Raw genomic sequence first — 18,180 nt, forward strand, 5'->3', positions numbered from 1 at the left:
TATGGGCCCATTGGAGCAGGAAATAAACTGATCTCTGCGCCGCCTCCCCCATTCCAATCCTTTTCTGAAGAGAGACACACCCACCCACACCCCAACCCCAAAAGGGGGAGGGATAGCTCAGTGGTTTGAGCATTGGCCTGCTAAACCCAGGGTTGTGAGTTCAATCCTTGAGGGGGCCATTTAGGGAACTGGGGTAAAAATCTGTCTGGGGACCCCTTTGAGCAGGGGGTTGGACTAGATGAGGTCCCTTCCAACCCTGATATTCTACGATTCTATGAAAAGTACCTGTAATCACTGGAAGCTGCCTGTATCCCCATGGGAGGGGAAGAAAAGGTGTCTGACAGCTAGGATGCTTGGGTTCTACTATAGGTTCTGGGAGGGGGTATGGGCTAGTGGCCGGAGCAGAGGACAGGGAGCCAGGACTTCTAGGCTCTCTTCCACCCTAGAAGAAACATAGGACTTGCCATATGGGATCAGTCCAGTGCTTGTAAAGAACAGCTACACCCACTTCTAATGGAAATAGTGCCTCCTTCAGAGCAGCATGTCTACAAAACCCCTTAAAAAATGCAACAGCACTCCCCATCTTCAAGGAGCCAGAACTCAACCCTGTGGACCTGACCATCCCCTCTCCAACCGCTCAGTCATGGGCATGACCATGGAGAAAGTAGAAACCACCACACTCCACCAACAGGTGACATCAGTCAGCATCCTGGATGCCTCCGGAGAGATCTAGGGGCACTAAAAGGTGACCTCCTTGTGGCCATGGACACAGATAAGATCTTCATGGTCCTACCACTGGGCCCTTCCAGCCCGTGACAAGGGAACCCCAAGGTACTGCTAGCTCGCCCAGCTTCCCAGTGGCTCCAGTCCTCCCGCTCCACCTGTGCTAGAGAGCTGAAGTGCTGCTGGTCAGAAAGGAGACCGGCTGCCCAAGAGATGCTGCCTCCACCTTCCATTGAAGGTATGCAGACCTGATTCATCAAAAGGGTGAGAAAGCTCAGAGCCCTGTTTGACTCCTCAAAACACCCTCTTTCTGCCTCAGACCCATGCTCAAGTGCCTCTGGTCGGCTTCCGAGGCCAGTTTAAGGACTTGGCCCTAATTTAAAGCAATTAATAGCTCAAGTCCCTGCTACATCAAAGACTGAATTTTGATCTGTGACCCACCACCACGGCTGCACTCCTCTGGACAATGCAGATCACAAAGCGCATGAGCGCTGGGGTCAAACATTCTCAGTCCAGGGGATCTTGTCTGTAGAACAATTGTCCAGAGGAGCTCAGGAGAACCCAGAGACTGACTGTCTTCAGGAGACGCTGCCAAACCTCCTTCCTCTTTGGAAAAGCCTCTCCATCATTCGAATAACAGTCACCAGGTTGAAGCCCCTAAGCCCTGCCAAGCGGAATTGAACCACTTGGAATTGGGGGGAGGGATAGCTCAGTGGTTTGAGCATTGGCCTGCTAAACCCAGGGTTGTGAGTTCAATCCTTAAGGGGGCCACTTAGGGAGCTGGGGCAAAATCAGTACTTGGTCCTGCTAGTGAAGGCACAGGGGGCTGGACTTGATGACCTTTCAAGGTCCCTTCCAGTTCTAGGAGATGGGATATCTCCATTAATTAATTAACCCCGAAAAAGAGAGACATGATAGAGACTCCACTAGGGATTTTGCTACTGATTTGAAATTGAGGGTGAAAAAGGACTCGCGCCCAGCAGAGTGATTGCTTTTCTCCTGTGTTTCCTGCTTCTGATCCATTCAAAGAACGCCTTGTGATTTGTTTTGATGTCTTTGGCTGGGTTCTCCCTGAACGCCACCTTAGCTTTCCCAACCCCCATCAAACACGCCACCTGCTCCAGCCCGCATGCAGACAACAGAAAGAAGCTCCGTTTTCGGAAGGATACTGCTGTGGCTTGGAAGATATAGGCTCTTCTTGACTAATTTCTTCATTTATTTTTATCAGCTGCTACCTTTCCTCACCTTTCCTCCCCAGCTACCATGCCTGCCCTAGACATACCAGTCTTCCCAGCAATCTAAAGCTAGCTTCCAGGACCTCTCTCGTACATCTCCTTATGGTCACTGGTAACATAGGCTCCTTCCTGCACATGCCAGAAGCCTCTCTAAAGGTCTCCTGAGATCTGCTACACGTGGACCCAAGAGCCATGTCACTGAATTGATCTGGTCTCCACATCCCCAGCTATTGCTAATGACCAAATCCATCACCTTTACAGCCTGTGTGTCTCACAGCTACCCACCCTGTCACTTTCTTCCCGTCTGCTTCGATAAAGTCCTCCAAGCACCTTTAGCTGCAACTCAGTGGCGACTGGATGCCTCTCTAAAAGATCTGGCCTAGTTCCCCTCCCCCACCCCGTTATCGGGCACAAAGCAGGAATGGGTGAGTTTCTCTGGCCTGTGATATGCAGGAAGTCAGACTAGCTGATCAGAATGGTCCCTTCTGGCCTTAAAAATCTACAGATCTGTGAACTAACATCCTATTTGTCATCGGCTTTATCTTTCAGTCTACTATCAGGTTTTGTATAATGCCCATCACTGTAGTATCTAACTAGCAAGAGTGAAATATTTTTTGTTAAAAAAAAAGAATCAAAGGGTTAACCAAAAAAAAGTAGCGGAAGGCAAAGGGTTCAGCTTTAGAAAAAGGCGAGACAATCTTCTGTAAGGCTAGAATTCAGTATAAAAAAAGACAGAAAGTGACACAGCCAGCGTTCAAAACTAAGCAAAGGGGAGAGTGAAACCGAAAAGGCCAAGAATAGCTAAAAAAGGAAGGTCAGGCTTAGAAATAAGTTAATAGCAAGAAGGCTGAGCTTAAAAATCATGAAAAAGGGACAAAGTCAAGGGTTTAAAACCGATGAAATTCTAGTGTTAATTGTGCACAAAATAGGAAAAGGTATATGTCTAGCGAGAGAAATAAAAGCAATTTGAAATAGTTTAAGACTAATAAGGGCCAATCCTGCAAATAGTTATCCGCACGCTTCACGTTAGTGAAATGTGTGGTTCCATGGGACTTCCATGTTTCAAGTTAAGCATGCTCTTAAGTGTTGACAGCACTGGGGCAGGGTCCAGAGTGGTAGCCGTGTTAGTCTGTATCAGGAAAAACAACGAGGAATCCTTGTGGCACCTTAAAGACGAACAAATTTATTTGGGCATAAGCTTTCGTGGGCTAAAACCCACTTCATCAGATGCTTGGAGTGGAACATACAGTAGTGAAGTGGGTTCTAGCCCATGAAAGCTTATGCCCAAATAAATTTGTTAGTCTCTAAGGTGCCACAAGGACACCTCATTGGTTTTGGGGCAGGGTCTGTGCCTTCACACGAGGGGGCCCCCATCCTGACCGGGGCTGCTAGACATTACAGCAATGTAAAGACTCCTAACCAGTAATGCCAGAGGGATAATAGCTCCCTTCCTCACCTGGGGGGCCGGGAGGTTTCACTCATTTGTGTTTGTAAACTCCTTGGGATGCAAGGTGGGACGGTCATTCCATACACCAGAGAAGCCTCTGCTACTAATTCTCAGAGCTACTCATGAGTGCGCACGGCTTTGAACACAGAAAGCAGCTCCGAAGTGTGAAGTACCAGTATGATAATCAATGCTGTTCATACATTGGAACGCTTCTAATTATGACACACCGGCCCCTGGCTGCCCGAGGAAGGGAAGGGAGGGGGCCCTCCCGTGCCCTCCAAAGAGATGAAATAATTGTAACCATACAGTAACAAGGAGAACCCAGGGGAAACCTCATTCCATAGTATTGCACAGACACTTGGACAGTGAGCGACTTCCTTAACAACCAAACAGTCACTGCAACAAACCCCCCCACTTAGAGGAGAGATTGCATTGGGGTTAGAGCACATGCTCACATTCGGTGGGAACGGTCTGGTCTCACATTTTCCTTGAGCTGCCTCCACCTTCTTTCAGCTCGGTTCCATTCGCTCCTCCTAAAGCTCTAGCACCGTCGGAGACAGGCTACTGGGCAAGGTGAACCACCACCTCTCATCTCTTCCCTCCTGCCTGACTCCAGCTCTCCTCCGATTCACCTCCACTCTCACCCATCCCGCTTGATCCCTGCTGGATTCAAACCAGTGACCTAGCTGTCAAAAGCCAATTACTCACCCAAGTCCTTGGGAATCGGTCTATTTCTTCTGCAGCATCAACAACTTAAAATGCATTGTGCAAAAATACAATTGACAAGCCTTAGTGTGTCTGGAAAAATATGCAACAGGCCTTAAATACATTGCGGTGCAATGGCGTGTGCATATGAGCAGGCACATCATTGCCCTCTGCTGGACAGAATCAGAACTTCTAAACTGTGTGTCATGTGCCCCATACAGCAAATGGCTAATGGAGAACCTCCTTTAGCTAAAAAGGCAGGGATCTGTGCTTTGGAAGCCGGAGAATCTCACGTCTATCCATGCTGGTGCCACAAAGTTCCAAGCAGCCATGCTGCATAGAACGGTGCCAACCATGAAATTGGGGTGGCCCTGGCTTTGTTACACTATTGAAGGCTGTTTCTCATTCTAAGGGAGGTCTGCATTCTCCAGGCAGGGCCATCTCCCCCACACCATCCTGATGAGCTCAGCTTTCCAGCGCCCTCCTCCCTGACTTCAGGTCTAATCGCCACCACTGGTAGCCAATGACACTGGTGATGTCAGCCCAGGAAATCTGACCCTATGGATACATCCGCTCAGGCATAATCTGGGAACTGCCCCTGCTCAAACTGTTTGCTAGCAGCCCCGTCCATTCTAGCTCAGGCCTGAGTCACTGCAGTCTGATGCCCACTTGTATCCCTAAGAAAATGGGAGGCTGCAAACGTTCATTCTTAGCCTTTTAGTAACACACAAAATGATGTGACCTAATGAAAAGGCAGCAGGGCCCGCAGAGGGCATCTCAGCCCAGTTCACATGGTCTCAGCTCGCCTGGGATTGTGAGGGCGAAGACACTAGTGGTAGGGCAGGGATAGACACAGAGTCATTGGCTCCAGGGCCAGAAGAGACCCATGTGTATAGGCCAGGGAACTTCCCCACAGTAATCCCTAGAGCAGAACTCTGAGAAAATGAAGACTAAAATCCACTCCCAGCCCTGGGAGGGGATCTTCTCTTCCCCTCCCTCACGCTGAACAAAACCCAGGCTGGGATCCAACCCAATGCACCCCCTCCCCGAGACAATGAGACACCAAGGAGGAGCCCATCAGCAAACGCTGATGACTTTCTGACTGTAACATGCTGCCTGCTCGAGGAGAAGGGCCCAGCCCAGCTGAGCTTGGCACGGAACGGCTCAGATGGAGAACCCCGGGGCCAGGCTCGGTTTAGCCTGGCACAGAACGAGCCAGCCCAGCTCCCTGTAGCACAGCACAGACTGACCTAACAACAAGGGACACAAGGGAAACTCCTACTTGTTCTGGGCCAAAGCCAAGCCTAGCTCAGAGGAGGGCTGGGAAGCAGGAGCAGAGGGCCGGGGAGGGAGGCGAGTGCCAGGCTTGTGGGGGAGGGCACAGGGCAGGCTGTGTTCTCAGGACAGACCTTCTCTCCCAGACAAAACAGAGCCAGCCAGTCTGCCCCGGCTGCATGCACCTGGCTCCCCTGGAGGAGGCAGTGGCACAGACGGGGGCACCCCAGAGATGGCTGCTTCACCATTTTCCTCCTGGAGTTGCACCTTTTCAGAGTGCAGCCCAGCCTCACTGGGCACGGCACTGCACGGCCCAGCCCATCTCAGCCTCGTATGGCTCAGCCCGGCTCAGCCTCTCCCAGTACAGCCCAGCCCAGCCCGGCTCAGCCTTGCCTGACCCAGCCCATCTCAGCCCGGCTCAGCCTCTCCCGGTACAGTACAGCCCAGCCCAGCCTTGCCTGACCCAGCCCAGCTCAGCCCGGCTCTGCCCATCTCAGCCCGGCTCAGCCTCTCCCGGTACAGTACAGCCCAGCCCAGCCTTGCCTGACCCAGCCCAGCTCAGCCCGGCTCTGCCCATCTCAGCCCGGCTCAGCCTCTCCCGGTACAGTACAGCCCAGCCCAGCCTTGCCTGACCCAGCCCAGCTCAGCCCGGCTCTGCCCATCTCAGCCCGGCTCAGCCTCTCCCGGTACAGTACAGCCCAGCCCAGCCTTGCCTGACCCAGCCCAGCTCAGCCCGGCTCTGCCCATCTCAGCCCGGCTCAGCCTCTCCCGGTACGGTACAGCCCAGCCCAGCCTTNCCAGCCCAGCTCAGCCCGGCTCAGCCTCTCCCGGTACGGTACAGCCCAGCCCAGCCCGGCTCAGCCTTGCCTGACCCAGCCCAGCTCAGCCCATCTCAGCCCGGCTCAGCCTCTCCCGGTACGGTACAGCCCAGCCCAGCCCGGCTCAGCCTTGCCTGACCCAGCCCAGCTCAGCCCATCTCAGCCCGGCTCAGCCTCTCCCGGTACGGTACAGCCCAGCCCAGCCTTGCCTGACCCAGCCCGGCTCTGCCCGGCTCAGCCTCGCCCAGCCCAGCTCAGCCCTGCCCAGCCTCCTTCACAGACAGACCCAGCAGCAGCTGTTGTCAGTGGCAGGCGCCTTTGGTGAAAACTCTTCCTCCTCCCCCCACCCCGTCCCTCCAGCCCCACAGCCCGACCCCTGCTTCGCCCCCAGGCTCTCTCCTGCTCCCGCTTTGCTGCCTGCAGGCTGGTCCCGGGAAGAGTCCTGGCCAGACACGCATCACACCCCACCCAGCCCGCTCCGAGGGGACCCGCCCTCCAGAGGACAGCGAGCAGCTGCACCCACCCCGAGAGATCCCCGCCCCAGAGGGGCACTGCACAACTGCACCCACCCCGAGGGACCCCCACTCTCCAGAAGCGCACTGCACAGCTCCCCACCCCGATCCGAGGGGACCCGCCCTCCAGAGGCGCCCGGCACAGCTGCCCCCACCCCGGGGGACCCTCCAGAGGCGCCCGGCACAGCTGGGGGGCGGCGGCCGCCGGGCTAAGGGGGCGCGCCCCGACCCCTCTCCCAGAAGGCCGGGGAGGCAGGACTCACCGTGGCTCATATCTCGGGGCGGCGGGGGGTGCGCGCTGAGCCGGGTGTTTCTCGGCTGGGGGCGGCCGCCGCTGCTGCTCGCTGCTGCTGCTCGCTCCCGGTGCAGAAGGAAGTGACTGAGGCCAGAGGAAGTCTGCAGAGCAAGGCACCAGAGAGCGTGAACAAGGAAGTTTCTGCTCCCCGGCTCTTACTTCCCTTCCTCTCTACCCCGGAGCTCTCTCTGCTGAGGCCAACTTTGCTCCAGTCCTCTCCCCTGTGTGAGCGCACGGCCCTTCCCCCCGCAATTCCTCCTTCCCCAACCAGATCCCAGCCCTGCCCCACCGTCAGCCTTGCCCTGGCAGGTCGTGCCACACCCACAAAGAGGGACCCCCAAATTGGGGGGAGGTGGGGGCTGCACCCTGGGTCTGCCACCTTCTGTTCAGCCATCCAGGCTCTAGCCCACCCCAGGGCTCCTCCAGCCTGGCAGCGGGACAGTGGGCAGATCACGCACAAGGGAAGTGCCCAGACACTGCAGTGATGGGCGGCGGAGAAGCGCCTAAGGGAACCGGAGAGGGTAGCCAGCCAGCAGCCAGCCTCGGGTTTGCGGCCTGGTCCCAAGCAGCACGCGCGCCTCCGGGCGGCATCACGTTATAACCCAATGCCCCGACATCCCCGGGGAGCCAACGGGGCCTCAGTAGGTGCCAATGCAGCCGCTATCTGCCCTGTCCGCTTCTGCAGAAGTCTCTCTGTGTGTCTGGCTAGTCTCTTATAATAATAATATATGGAGATATCCTATCTCCTAGAACTGGAAGGGACCCAAAAAGGTCAGAAAGTCCAGCCCCCTGCCTTCACTAGCAGGACCAAGTACTGATCTTTGCCCTAGATTCCTAAGTGGCTCCTTCAAGGATTGAACTCACAACTCTGGGTTTAGCAGGCCAATGCTCAAACCACTGAGCTCTTCCTTCCCCACAGTATTAACCAATGGGAAGCCCACTATCCCGTAGGGCACCAGTTTCCAACCTTTCTTCATTTGCAAGCCCCTGAAAAGTTTCGCAGGGCTGTGGGGAGCCCTTTGGAAATACCAGCCACAGCCCTAGACACTCCACGCCACTCCCAGGTGGGGCGGAGGAGGTCAGGCCAGCCGGTGAGCAGTGTACAGTCAGAGGAGCCTGGCGACAGGCCGCAGGGCTCAGGGAAAGGTTATGAACCAAACGGTTTGGCGGGGGAGTATCCGGATGTTATTAATATAAACGCTCGGCTCCCCTGTGACAGACGCACTCCTGCACCAGGCTCTCCTGTAGCCTGCAAACAGCTGTCGGCTCCGGGTCAAATTCATCCCTGGGGGAACTTCAGCAGCTCGGGCTTCTTTACCCAGAGCAGGCGCCCCCAGCGCAGGGAGGCTGCTGCCACCCAGAGGCCAGAAGGTGCCATGCCCCCATAAATGCTGAGTGAGGAAGGAAGACTCAAGAGGGTGCAGGGGGGTTGTTGGTTGTGCTGGGGGATGGGGGGACGCTGATGGGATAGTCTCTGGGGGCATGGGGCCGTTTCTTGCTCCTGTTGAAGTGTTCACGGCAAAGTTCAGATTAGTTACCAGGCAAGTACTGGAGCCGGGAATGCGTTTGGGCTGCAGTATGCATGGGCCACTCCTTGCAAGGGTTTATGTCACAGAGTTGGGGGGGACACAAGGCCCTGCACCCTCGGCTTCCTGCGATTCACAATGACTCTCAGCCAGCCAGTAAAACAGAAGGTTTATTTAGACGACAGGAACACAGTCCAAGACACGTCTTGCAGTTACAGACAACAGGATCCCCCCAGTTAGGTCCATCTTGGGGGAGGGAAGGGAGGCCAGAGCCCCGTTGGGAGGCCAGAGCCCATCTTGGCTCCCCTCCATTGTCCCAGCCAGCTCCAAAGTGAAACTCCTGGGAATGGCTGAGCCATTACAAACGTTGATTCTATCTCCCCTTGTAAGTACTCTCACACTTCTTATCACACTGTCTGTACTCGGCTAGCTTGATTATCACTTCAAAAGTTTTTTTTCTCTTAATTAATTGGCCTCTCAGAGTTGGTAAGACTACTCCCACCTGTTTATGCTCTCTGTATGTGTGTATATATATCTCCTCATTATATGTTCCATTCTATATGCATCCGAAGAAGTGGGCTGTAGTCCACGAAAGCTTATGCTCTAATAAATTTGTTAGTCTCTAAGGTGCCACAAGTACTCCTGTTCTTCTTTTTGCGGATACAGACTAACACGGCTGTTACTCTGAAACTTCCCTTCAGCTGTCTCACTCTTCCTCCCCCCGGCTCCTCCCCCAGCCTTTGTCCAGTTTCCCGGGCAGAGGTGTTACCTGGCCTCCACCCCCGTCCTGGGTTCTCCTGTTACGTGCTCAGGTATCCACCCTCAAGGAAAGTCTCCCATCCCCCAATGCAGACAGTCCCAGCAAATCTCCCCTGCAACCTTCCCAGGTCAATACTCCCCACTCAGTATTCAAAGAACACATTAAGAACAGGCCTGCACAACAGGCGAGGGCCATATTACTCCAAAGAAAACAGCTGAGGGCCGAAACCCCCGAGCGCCCTCAAACCCCCCCCCCCCCACCCCGCCCCCCCCGACCCACCCCCCCCCCCCGCCCCCCCCGCCCCCCAAAAACAACCCCCCCCCCGGTGCCGCCGAAACACCCCTCCCCCCGCCGCGCCACCTGCCCCGCGGAAACAAACCCTCCTTCCCCAGCGCCGCCCCACCGAAGCATCAGTATTGAACCTCGGTAATATGTTATAGCAGGCCCCTAAGGTAGTATAATTAAGGTAAAAGAAAAATGTCCTTTTGCTAGAAGTAGAATAAGATCTTCCCCCCACTTTGTAATCAATTGCCCTGTTGAATGAATGAGGTGTGAATGAGGAAGGCGTAGAAGGCAGGCACCTCCAGACAGCTACAACCCTTGGAGAGGGTAGGGCCGGCTCTAGGATTTTTGCTGCCCCAAACAAAAAATTTTTTGGCCGCCTCCCCTTTCTTTTTCGTGCCCCTCTGCCCCCGGCCCCACCACAACTCTACCCCTTCCAAACCCCCTCCCCCAATCCCCAGCACTGCCTCCTCCCTGGCGTGCCGCTTTTCTCCCCCCCCCCCATTGCTTCCTGCGGGCCCCCCGTGACCTCCCGCCCTAGCTCACCTCCGCACCACCTGCTCCCCTGGGTGTGCCGCCGCTCCGCTTTTCCTCCCTTCCTCTCAGGTGAAGGAGGGGGGAGAAGCGGAGCAGCGGCGCGTTCAGGGGAGCAGACGGAGCAGAGTTGAGGGGGGGGGCGGGAAGTAACAGGGGGGGTAGAGGAACTGCTCCCTGCTCCAGCTCACCTCTGCCACCTCCCCCGAGGGCCCTGCCACTTGGCTTCTCCTCCCTCCCAGCCTTGCTGCGCGAAATAGTGGTTTCATGCGTGGCAAGCCTGGGAGGGAGGCGGGAGAAGAGGAGCAGCGGCAGCGCGCTCAGGGGAGCAGGCGGAGGTGGAGTGGAGGCGAGCTGGGGTGGCGAGGGCACTTTTTCCCCATGCCCCGGAGTCGGCACCTATGATGGCCGGCGCCAGAATGCCGCCCGTAGAAATGTGCCGCCCCAAGCACCTGCTTGTTTTGCTGGTGCCTGGAGCTGGCCCTGGGAGAGGGGATGGGAGCCAGACCAGATCAGTAGAACAGGTCAGCCACCAACTCACCACTCGCCTCCTCAGCCCCCCTCCCCCAGCTCGCCTACTCACCCCCCCGCCACTGCTGGCTCACTCACCTCCTCAGCCCCCCACCCCTCCAGCTCGCCGGCTCACCTGCCCCCGCCACTGCCCGCCCGCTCGCCTCCGCAGCCCCCCAATCCCTCTGGCTCACCTACTTACCCCCCCCCCGCCACCGGCTCACCTGCCTCCCTTGCCACTGCCCGCCCACTCGCCTCCTCAGCCCTCCACCCGCCCGGCTCGCCTCCTCATTCCCTGCCACTGCCCACCTGCTCGTCTACTCAGCCCCCCTCCCTCACCTGCCGCTTGTCTACTCAACCCCCGCGGGCTGCACAGTGAGCCCACGTGGGCCGCATGTTGTGCAGGCCTGCATTAAGAACATTCCCACTTTGTCACAGTTTATAGCGACAGGACCATGAGACACAGGATGGGAAGGGACCTCCTGGCTCATCGAAGTCAGTCCCTGCTAATGCAGGCAGCCTTGGCATACCATGCATTATTCCCTACACCCCAGAGTCTTAGGCATCGTGTCTTCAGTGAACCTCACCTTCCCCGTCGGCCCAGATGCTGTCTGCAGCGCGGTGCTCGGGTCAATGGGCCATGCGCTAGCCAAGGCCGCCAGGGACACTAAGAATTCCTCCCTCCTGTCCCCAGCAGGACCCAGTGTGGTGGGGGAGCGGCTGCATGGATTCTGATACATCCCCGGGGCTGACACATGTCACCCCTCCACGGGAGGTTTGGACAATGGATCTGGGTCGGCTCATACCAACAGGCATAGAAGCTTGCAGGCACCGTGCGTGTGGGGCTGAGGCCCTCTTTGTACAGTGGACCAGCCTGGGCTCCTCTGTGTTCTGGGTCCCCCCACAGCCCTGCTTTGGCCCTGCATGGTCTGAACATCCCAAGAAGAGCAGACGGAGCCTTTCCTCGTATGTCAGCCATGGCTGCAGTGTCCTAGTTCAGGCTAAGGTGGAGATCCTGCTTCACACTCCCCCCACCCACATGCACGCCTGCCATTCTCAGATGCTTTTTATAGCCTTCTTGAGAACGCAAACGGGCTTAGCCCAGAGGCGTGCGTGCATTTGTAAGTCTTTTAACTGATTGAACCAGCCTGGTGCTGCCTAGGGGGACGCTGTGGTGGCAGAGTGGCCTGGGACATGCCCTGCATACTCCAACTTGCCCTAGGGCCCCGCAGATCTCAACCTTGCAGCTGGGAGGGACCTTACCTAGATCATGCATAACTGAACAGGCAGGCAGCGGAGGGCCAGTGCTGGACACAGGAGGGGTGTGCGTGTGAGCGAGTGTGTGAGATGTGGGGACGCGCAACAGGCCAGCTGGCCCCTTAAGTGAAAATAGGGGGACCAGATGTCCCGATTTTATAGGGAGAGTCCCGATTTTGGGGTCTTTCTCCCCTGCAAGGTGCCAATTGAAGGTGTTGGAGAACAAAGCGATTAGGTGACCTCCTGGCCTGGAAAAGAGACAAAGGCCAGAGAGGAGGGGCTGGAGAGTTTCAGTTTGGAGCTGGCTGGGGAAAGAGAGGGAGGCCCAGGCCTGGGGTCTGGCCTCCCTGACCCCAAGATGGACCTGACTTAGGGGTCAGGTTTCTGTACCTATAAGCTCTGTTTTGGACTGTGTTCCTGTCGCCTAATAAACCTTCTGTTTTACTGGCTGGCTGCGAGTCACGTCTGACTGCAGAGTTGGGATGCAGGGCCCTCTGGTTTCCCCGGGAGCCCCGCCTGCGCGGACTCACTGGGGGAAGCGCACGGTGTGAGAAGGGGAGGCTGAATGCTCCGAGGTCAGACCCAGGAAGGTCGAAGCTGTGTAAGCTTCTTGCCCTGGAGACAGTCTGCTCAGAGAGAGGAGGCTCCCACAGAGTCCTGCCTGGCTTCGTATGGAGTAGTTCCAGAGCATTGCCCGGTGACTCCGTGACAAGGCATCGCTCTGATCGCTGGCAGCCGCCATGTGGGGAAAACCCAGAAACCCTGCACCAGCTGCTAAAAGAGTAAATGAAGCTCTAAGGAAGGTGTATCAGGGTGCGGAAGGACCCCCTTGGCTTCTGCCTCTGCTAAGCTCACAAAGTCACTCTGAGACCTTGGGTTTTGTAACCACTGGTGCACTCTATTCTCAGGCTTCTTCCCACCATCGTTTCACCATGGACAAGTAACCCTTCACCGTCTGCGGGCAGGAGGCGAGAGCTACCTCCCTGCTTCCATTCCCTGCCTTTCCCACTTCCTCCTGCTCTCCCCTGGCTGCCTTCCCCTCAGGCTTTTATGCAGCCCCAGGCTAATTAGGTGGCAGCTGTCTGCGCCCCCCCCCCAATTAGGGCCAGGGTATCTCCAGCCCGCTCTAATTTGTTCCCCTAATGAGGAGTGGACGTGACAGAGGACTGAATCTGCAACCCTTTGCCCAGCACATATCACAGAAGGATATAGAGTGGTGAAACATGGGAGGCTTTAAAATCTCAGTTGACACAACTAAGGGAATGATAGTCCCCAAAAGGAAAATTCACAAAGATTATAAATTGTATCTACATGGACAGCAAATAAGTATCGTTAAAAGTGTCACCGTTTTAGGTGTGATATCTGATAGCAAGCTCACTTGGAAGGATCGTATGGAAAATATTAGAGATAAGCAAAGGCAGGATCAACTGACTGAAAAGTCTTTCTGGAACTTCCTGGGGTGTGGCTAAGGCAGACAAAGCGCTAATGAGATCCATCACCAAGTAAGAGAGAGTTTAGAAAGGATGAGTGTCCAGAGACCTGAGAGCAAAGCGAGCTCAGAGGAAGAGCAGCACTGGGTTGAGAGCGCCGGGGTGGGGCTAGCCCTGGAGGAGGAAGGGGATGAGAATTCCCTGGGTGAGCAGTAGGGCCAGACCAGGCTGGTAAAAGCGGAAGGTAGGGGGTCACCTACAAACTTTCCCAGGCCAGAGAGGGCTGAAGGGCAAGACCAGCAGAGGGAGATGGCTGCTGTATCCCTGAGCGAGAGGGCTGGGGAATGATGGAGAGGCTCCAGGCAAGAGATGGAACCCTAACCGGAAATAGGATGGAGAAACACACCAGCTAGAGGGGCTGGGGTGAGGTGTGGTGACAGCCACCAGAGCCGAGCTGGGGCGGGGTGAGAACCGCAGGAGCCGCGCCTGGGAGCCGAGCTGGGGCGGGGTGGGAGCTGCAGGAGCCACGCCTGGGAGCCGAGCTGGGGCAGGGTGACAAATGCCGGAGCTGTATGTGGTGTAGGACTGTTGGGACGAACGTACTGGTTGAACTGTGGTGGGGGGATTCTCGTTTATGGTAGTGGGATGTTTGGTAATCAATTTACCCCACAAAAACAGCTAGCTGAATTCTCCAGAGGTTGCACTGAGTCTAACTGAGGAATCAAGAGGGAAACTGAGGCCGGGGCTTCTGGCAGGGCTGCCTGGAGGCCACGTGTTCACGGGCATTTTTTTCCATGTGTTTTACAGGTTGGGAAAAGCCCCCCCACCTCGACCAGAGCACTGGAATGCCTGATCCTCCGGACCTGTCTTTGCTCGCTCACTCTGTGTGCGGCAGCACCCTCCCCCCTGTCACTCAGGCCTGTAACCTGGACATCCCTGGCAACTCCTCCCGCCTGTTCTCTCTGCCCATGCGCTTACAACTCTTGTCCGGTCCCCCATTATCTCCTGACCTGCGGCCTGCCTCTTCCTCCTCTTAGTTCCCCAGCACCCGCAGGTGCCCGCTCCCAGGACCGCCTGGGGGGGGCAAGTGGGGCAATTTGCCCCAGGCTCCGGGCCCCACAGGGGCCCCCACGAGAATGTAGTATTCTATGGTATTGCAACTTTTTTTTATGGAAGGGGCCCCCAAAATTGCTTTGCCCCAGGCCCCCTAAATCCTCTGGGTGGCCCTGCCCGCTCCAGTCCGTACAAAAGCAGACGCCAAGACATTGTCCTTGTCTGCCGATATCCCCCATTCCTTCAATCCCTCCACCGTCTCTTCCTTCCAGTGACTTTAACGTCTTGTCCTTACCCTCCAGAACTCTATAGAGCTCAGACCCTGCCGGAGGTGCACTGATGCCTGTCTCTGGGGGGGGGGGGGGGCAGCTGTATCCTTGGGCTTGGCAGGAGTGTCCCTGAGCATGTGGACCCGCTCCTCGCTGTTCCCAGCTCCTCTGGGGCTCCTGGCCTCTGCCCCTTCCGCCCTCCCACCACACTGAGACTTGTGCCGAGGTAGCTTCTCTCCAGGAGCAGGGATTGTGGCTCAGTGGGGCAGGCCCTTTCTGACTGCTGGGCCCTGGGAGCAGTGGCTGCGGTGGGGGGCACAGAGGGGGCAGCCCTACACTGGTGTCAGTCATTGCCATGGTTACCATGGGGCCCCACCATCGCCATGGTGGATGACTGCCCTTGCCATGAGCACGGGGACACGGGGGGTGCCCGCCTGGTCCCCCCGCCCTTCTGCGTGCTGCAGCTCCCGGCGACTCTGGGAGGCCAGTGGGAGCAGGCGGTGTCCCCTTATATCAGTGCCCAAGGCCCCGTCTCAGCACACAGGGATGGTCAGAAAGCACGTAGCTCTCAAGATGTCTTCGGGGCCCCAGCAAGTCTTGGGGAGGGATGAAAACAGGCCAGGCCTCCCTTCAGCGACACGACACCCTCCTGACAAGAGGGAGTGAGGAGGAGCAGAAAGAGCCCGGTAGCTCAGGGTCGCTCTGCCCCTGGGAGCCATGAGGACAGGACAATTCCTCTGCTCCTGCCATCAATGCAACACCCGGCCTAGTGAGGGGCAGAGGCGGGGTGAAGAGCCCCTGGAGCTGCAGAAGGAGCAGAAGTTAGCCAAGGACTGGGGCAGGACTGATGAGGGGCCGATTTGTGGGAGGACTGGCACAAGGTGGGGGGTAGCCTTGGGGAAGGCAAGGCAGGAAGAAGAGGGGTGAAGAGAAGGCGGCTGGTGAGGTGGTAGCAGACGTGGAGAAGGGAAGCAGGGTACAGATGGGGGAGCTGTCAGGAGGAGGCTGGTCTGGAAGAGGCAGAGCAGAGAGGGAGACTGGAGCACCCTGAGGGCAGAGGCGGGAATGTCAGCTGACAGCAAGAGGGCTGATGGGGGTCAGTTTCAGACAGAGGTTGGGGAAGAGGGGTCGGAGGACCCTGGAGGAGCAGCGAGAATGGGCATGCCCAGAGGAGGAAGAGAAAGTGGGTGGAGGAGAGGTAGGATTTGGGGGATGATTTCTGGGGAGGAAGGAGAGAGAGAATGGGGTAGAGGAGGAGGAGGGCGGGGAGTGTGAGGATTAACACAGCACGAGGCAGCCCCTGCTCTGAACTGCTGATATGGAAAGGGACAGAACAGACACAGCATAAGAGGGGATTCAAGCAGACTTCCCGTCGAGAAGGGAAGGGGCTTGCCTAAGGTCCCACAACAGGGCATCAGCAGAGCGAGATTAGAATCCAGGGGTCCTGACTCCCACGCCACTGCCTTGGCCTCTGGACCCTGGGTGGAACCAGGGTTACTTCCAGGCCCACCGCATCCAGTCTTTGCATCGCCCTCTCTCTGATACTCAGCACCCTGGCCATCTCCTCCGGCCCCTGCACTCAGCCCTGGTTTGGTGCATTGAAAGGGTGGCCACAGTCCGTGGGCTGGGATCCCCCACGGCATGGCCCCCTTTCCCCACCAGTTTTCAAGAAGGAGGGCAGACTTTTGTTCTTGGAGATCTCCCTTGCAGGAGGTCTGCTGAACAAGGGGAGTTTATTTCGCTTGATGGGCTCTGTTATAACGGCTTGGTTTTGTCTTGCAATCTCGGTGACAAAGGTAGTGTACTGCTGCTGCCCGATCTGCTCAACCTCCCTCACAGAGACAATCACAGCAGGGTCGGCATTGTCTTTGGTGTCCAGCTTAACTAAGTTGACACTCTCTTACGAGACGGCGCTGCCCAAGACTTCTATTGCCTCAATAAGTGCCTTGACATGTCATGCAAAAGAAGTCTGCGCACCTTTCACCTGCTCATGGTGCTTTGTGTTAGACCCTTCTCGCGTGGTTCCTTCCTCCACTGCAGCTTCAAATTCTCCTATCAACCTGGCCACCTCCGGTCCCGCTATCATCCAGCACCGAAGGGCCTCTGGACTTTGCGTTAGGCCAACAGCTCCACCATCTCCTTTGAGTATGGCATTATTTTGCTCACAAGCTTGGTCAAGCACGACTGCAAAGAAAACATGCCGTGACTCACAAACTGTGAAGTTCCCTGTGGCGGGGTGGTTACCTGCTCCAGCCCTGACAGGGTTCAGGCCAGCCCTGGGAGAGGGCTGTTGCTGGAATAAGTAGCTCCCAGGGTGATTGGGGAAGCAGCTGCAGCTGGTGCCATGTCCCAAACAGATCCAACTGGCCCTATAAAGGCCAGGGAAGCCAGGAGTAGAAAGACTCACTCTCTAGTCTGTTGAGAGGAAGGGACCTGGCTGCTGGGAGTGTACCAAGATCCCTGAGCTGGAGCAGGGCTGGGGGAAGGCCCAAGGAGCTGGGGAGTTCCAGCCTGGAAACCCCCAGGCTGCGGCCTAGTGGAAGGCCGAATAGGTACTGGTGTTGCAGGGAGCAGCCCAAAGCGGTAGGCAGAAGCAGCAGGCCCAAACCCTCCTTGCCAGTGATGAGTGGCAATCCTACTGCAGTCTGCCCCAGTGAACAGGCTAGATGGGGACTGGCAGTAGCCAAGACTGAGGCAAGGTGGGGATAGGAGGGTGGGGGTTCCCCGGGGAGGGGAGACCCACCGAGACTGTGGGGATAGTGCAAGGGGCAGAACCCCAGTGGAAAGGGACACGGGGGCCCAGCGGCCGCAAGACGTCGGCCTGCAGAGGGTGCTCTAAGACTTGAAAAAGAGCTAATTCCCAGGACACCAGCAGGAGGCGCCGCAGGGGTGAGTCTCACGCCATTACATTCCCCTTTAGGAACTCTAGCTGTGTCTGGATGCACTGTGCAAGGGCTTGCTATGTCTCAGAGTTGAACAGGTGCCCAACGAGCATACTCCGTATGATCTAATGAAAGAACCACCAGGGTGACAGCTTTCCAACACACTCAACGCAGAGAGCAAAGTTTGCCTGGTGGATTGATGGCACATAGGTCAATATAAGAAGCTCCAGTTGAAGTGTGGTATGCCAGAAGTGGAACACTGTTTTTTAGTTTTCATTGGTCCCACCATTTATCCTGCCCCATGGGGGCCTCATCTTCCCTCAGCCCTTGGGTACACAGGTGTGTGCCATTTGGAGAAAGATATACAGACTGCTGGCAGTTACTTGCTCAGCACACCTAGTACGTGTGCCATGAGACTCGTGTTTAATTTGTGCCAGGGATGAGTCCCGGCACCTGTGGGCTTGGCAGTTCATAGCCCCAGTACCTCCGGATTTGCTGCAGCAGTTATGAATGTAAAAAAATTGCTTGAGCCCCAGCACCTCATTGCTTGAGCCTGGGCACCTCTTTCATTACAAATGAAGCACTGGGGAGGCCACTTGGACCTGAGCAAGAGCTTCCGTCCATCCACTATTTTCTAGCCAGTCTCCAATCAGCTTCAGACTTGCCA

At 56.5% G+C, this 18,180-nt stretch overlaps 1 protein-coding gene across 1 annotated transcript in view; it reads right to left on the reverse strand.

Moving 5' to 3' along the window:
- The window catches only part of RHOG (ras homolog family member G), a 37,696-nt gene extending 30,493 nt beyond the window's left edge, over nt 1-7,203 (reverse strand). The window contains exon 1 of the mRNA XM_034759279.1: nt 6,979-7,203. The gene's annotated coding sequence lies outside the window, so the exon portion shown is untranslated. The remainder of the gene's footprint in view (nt 1-6,978) is intronic.
- Nucleotides 7,204-18,180: the final 10,977 nt, after the last annotated feature.

This window comes from Trachemys scripta, chromosome 1, assembly GCF_013100865.1.
Source record: "Trachemys scripta elegans isolate TJP31775 chromosome 1, CAS_Tse_1.0, whole genome shotgun sequence".
NCBI lineage: Eukaryota > Metazoa > Chordata > Testudines > Emydidae > Trachemys > Trachemys scripta.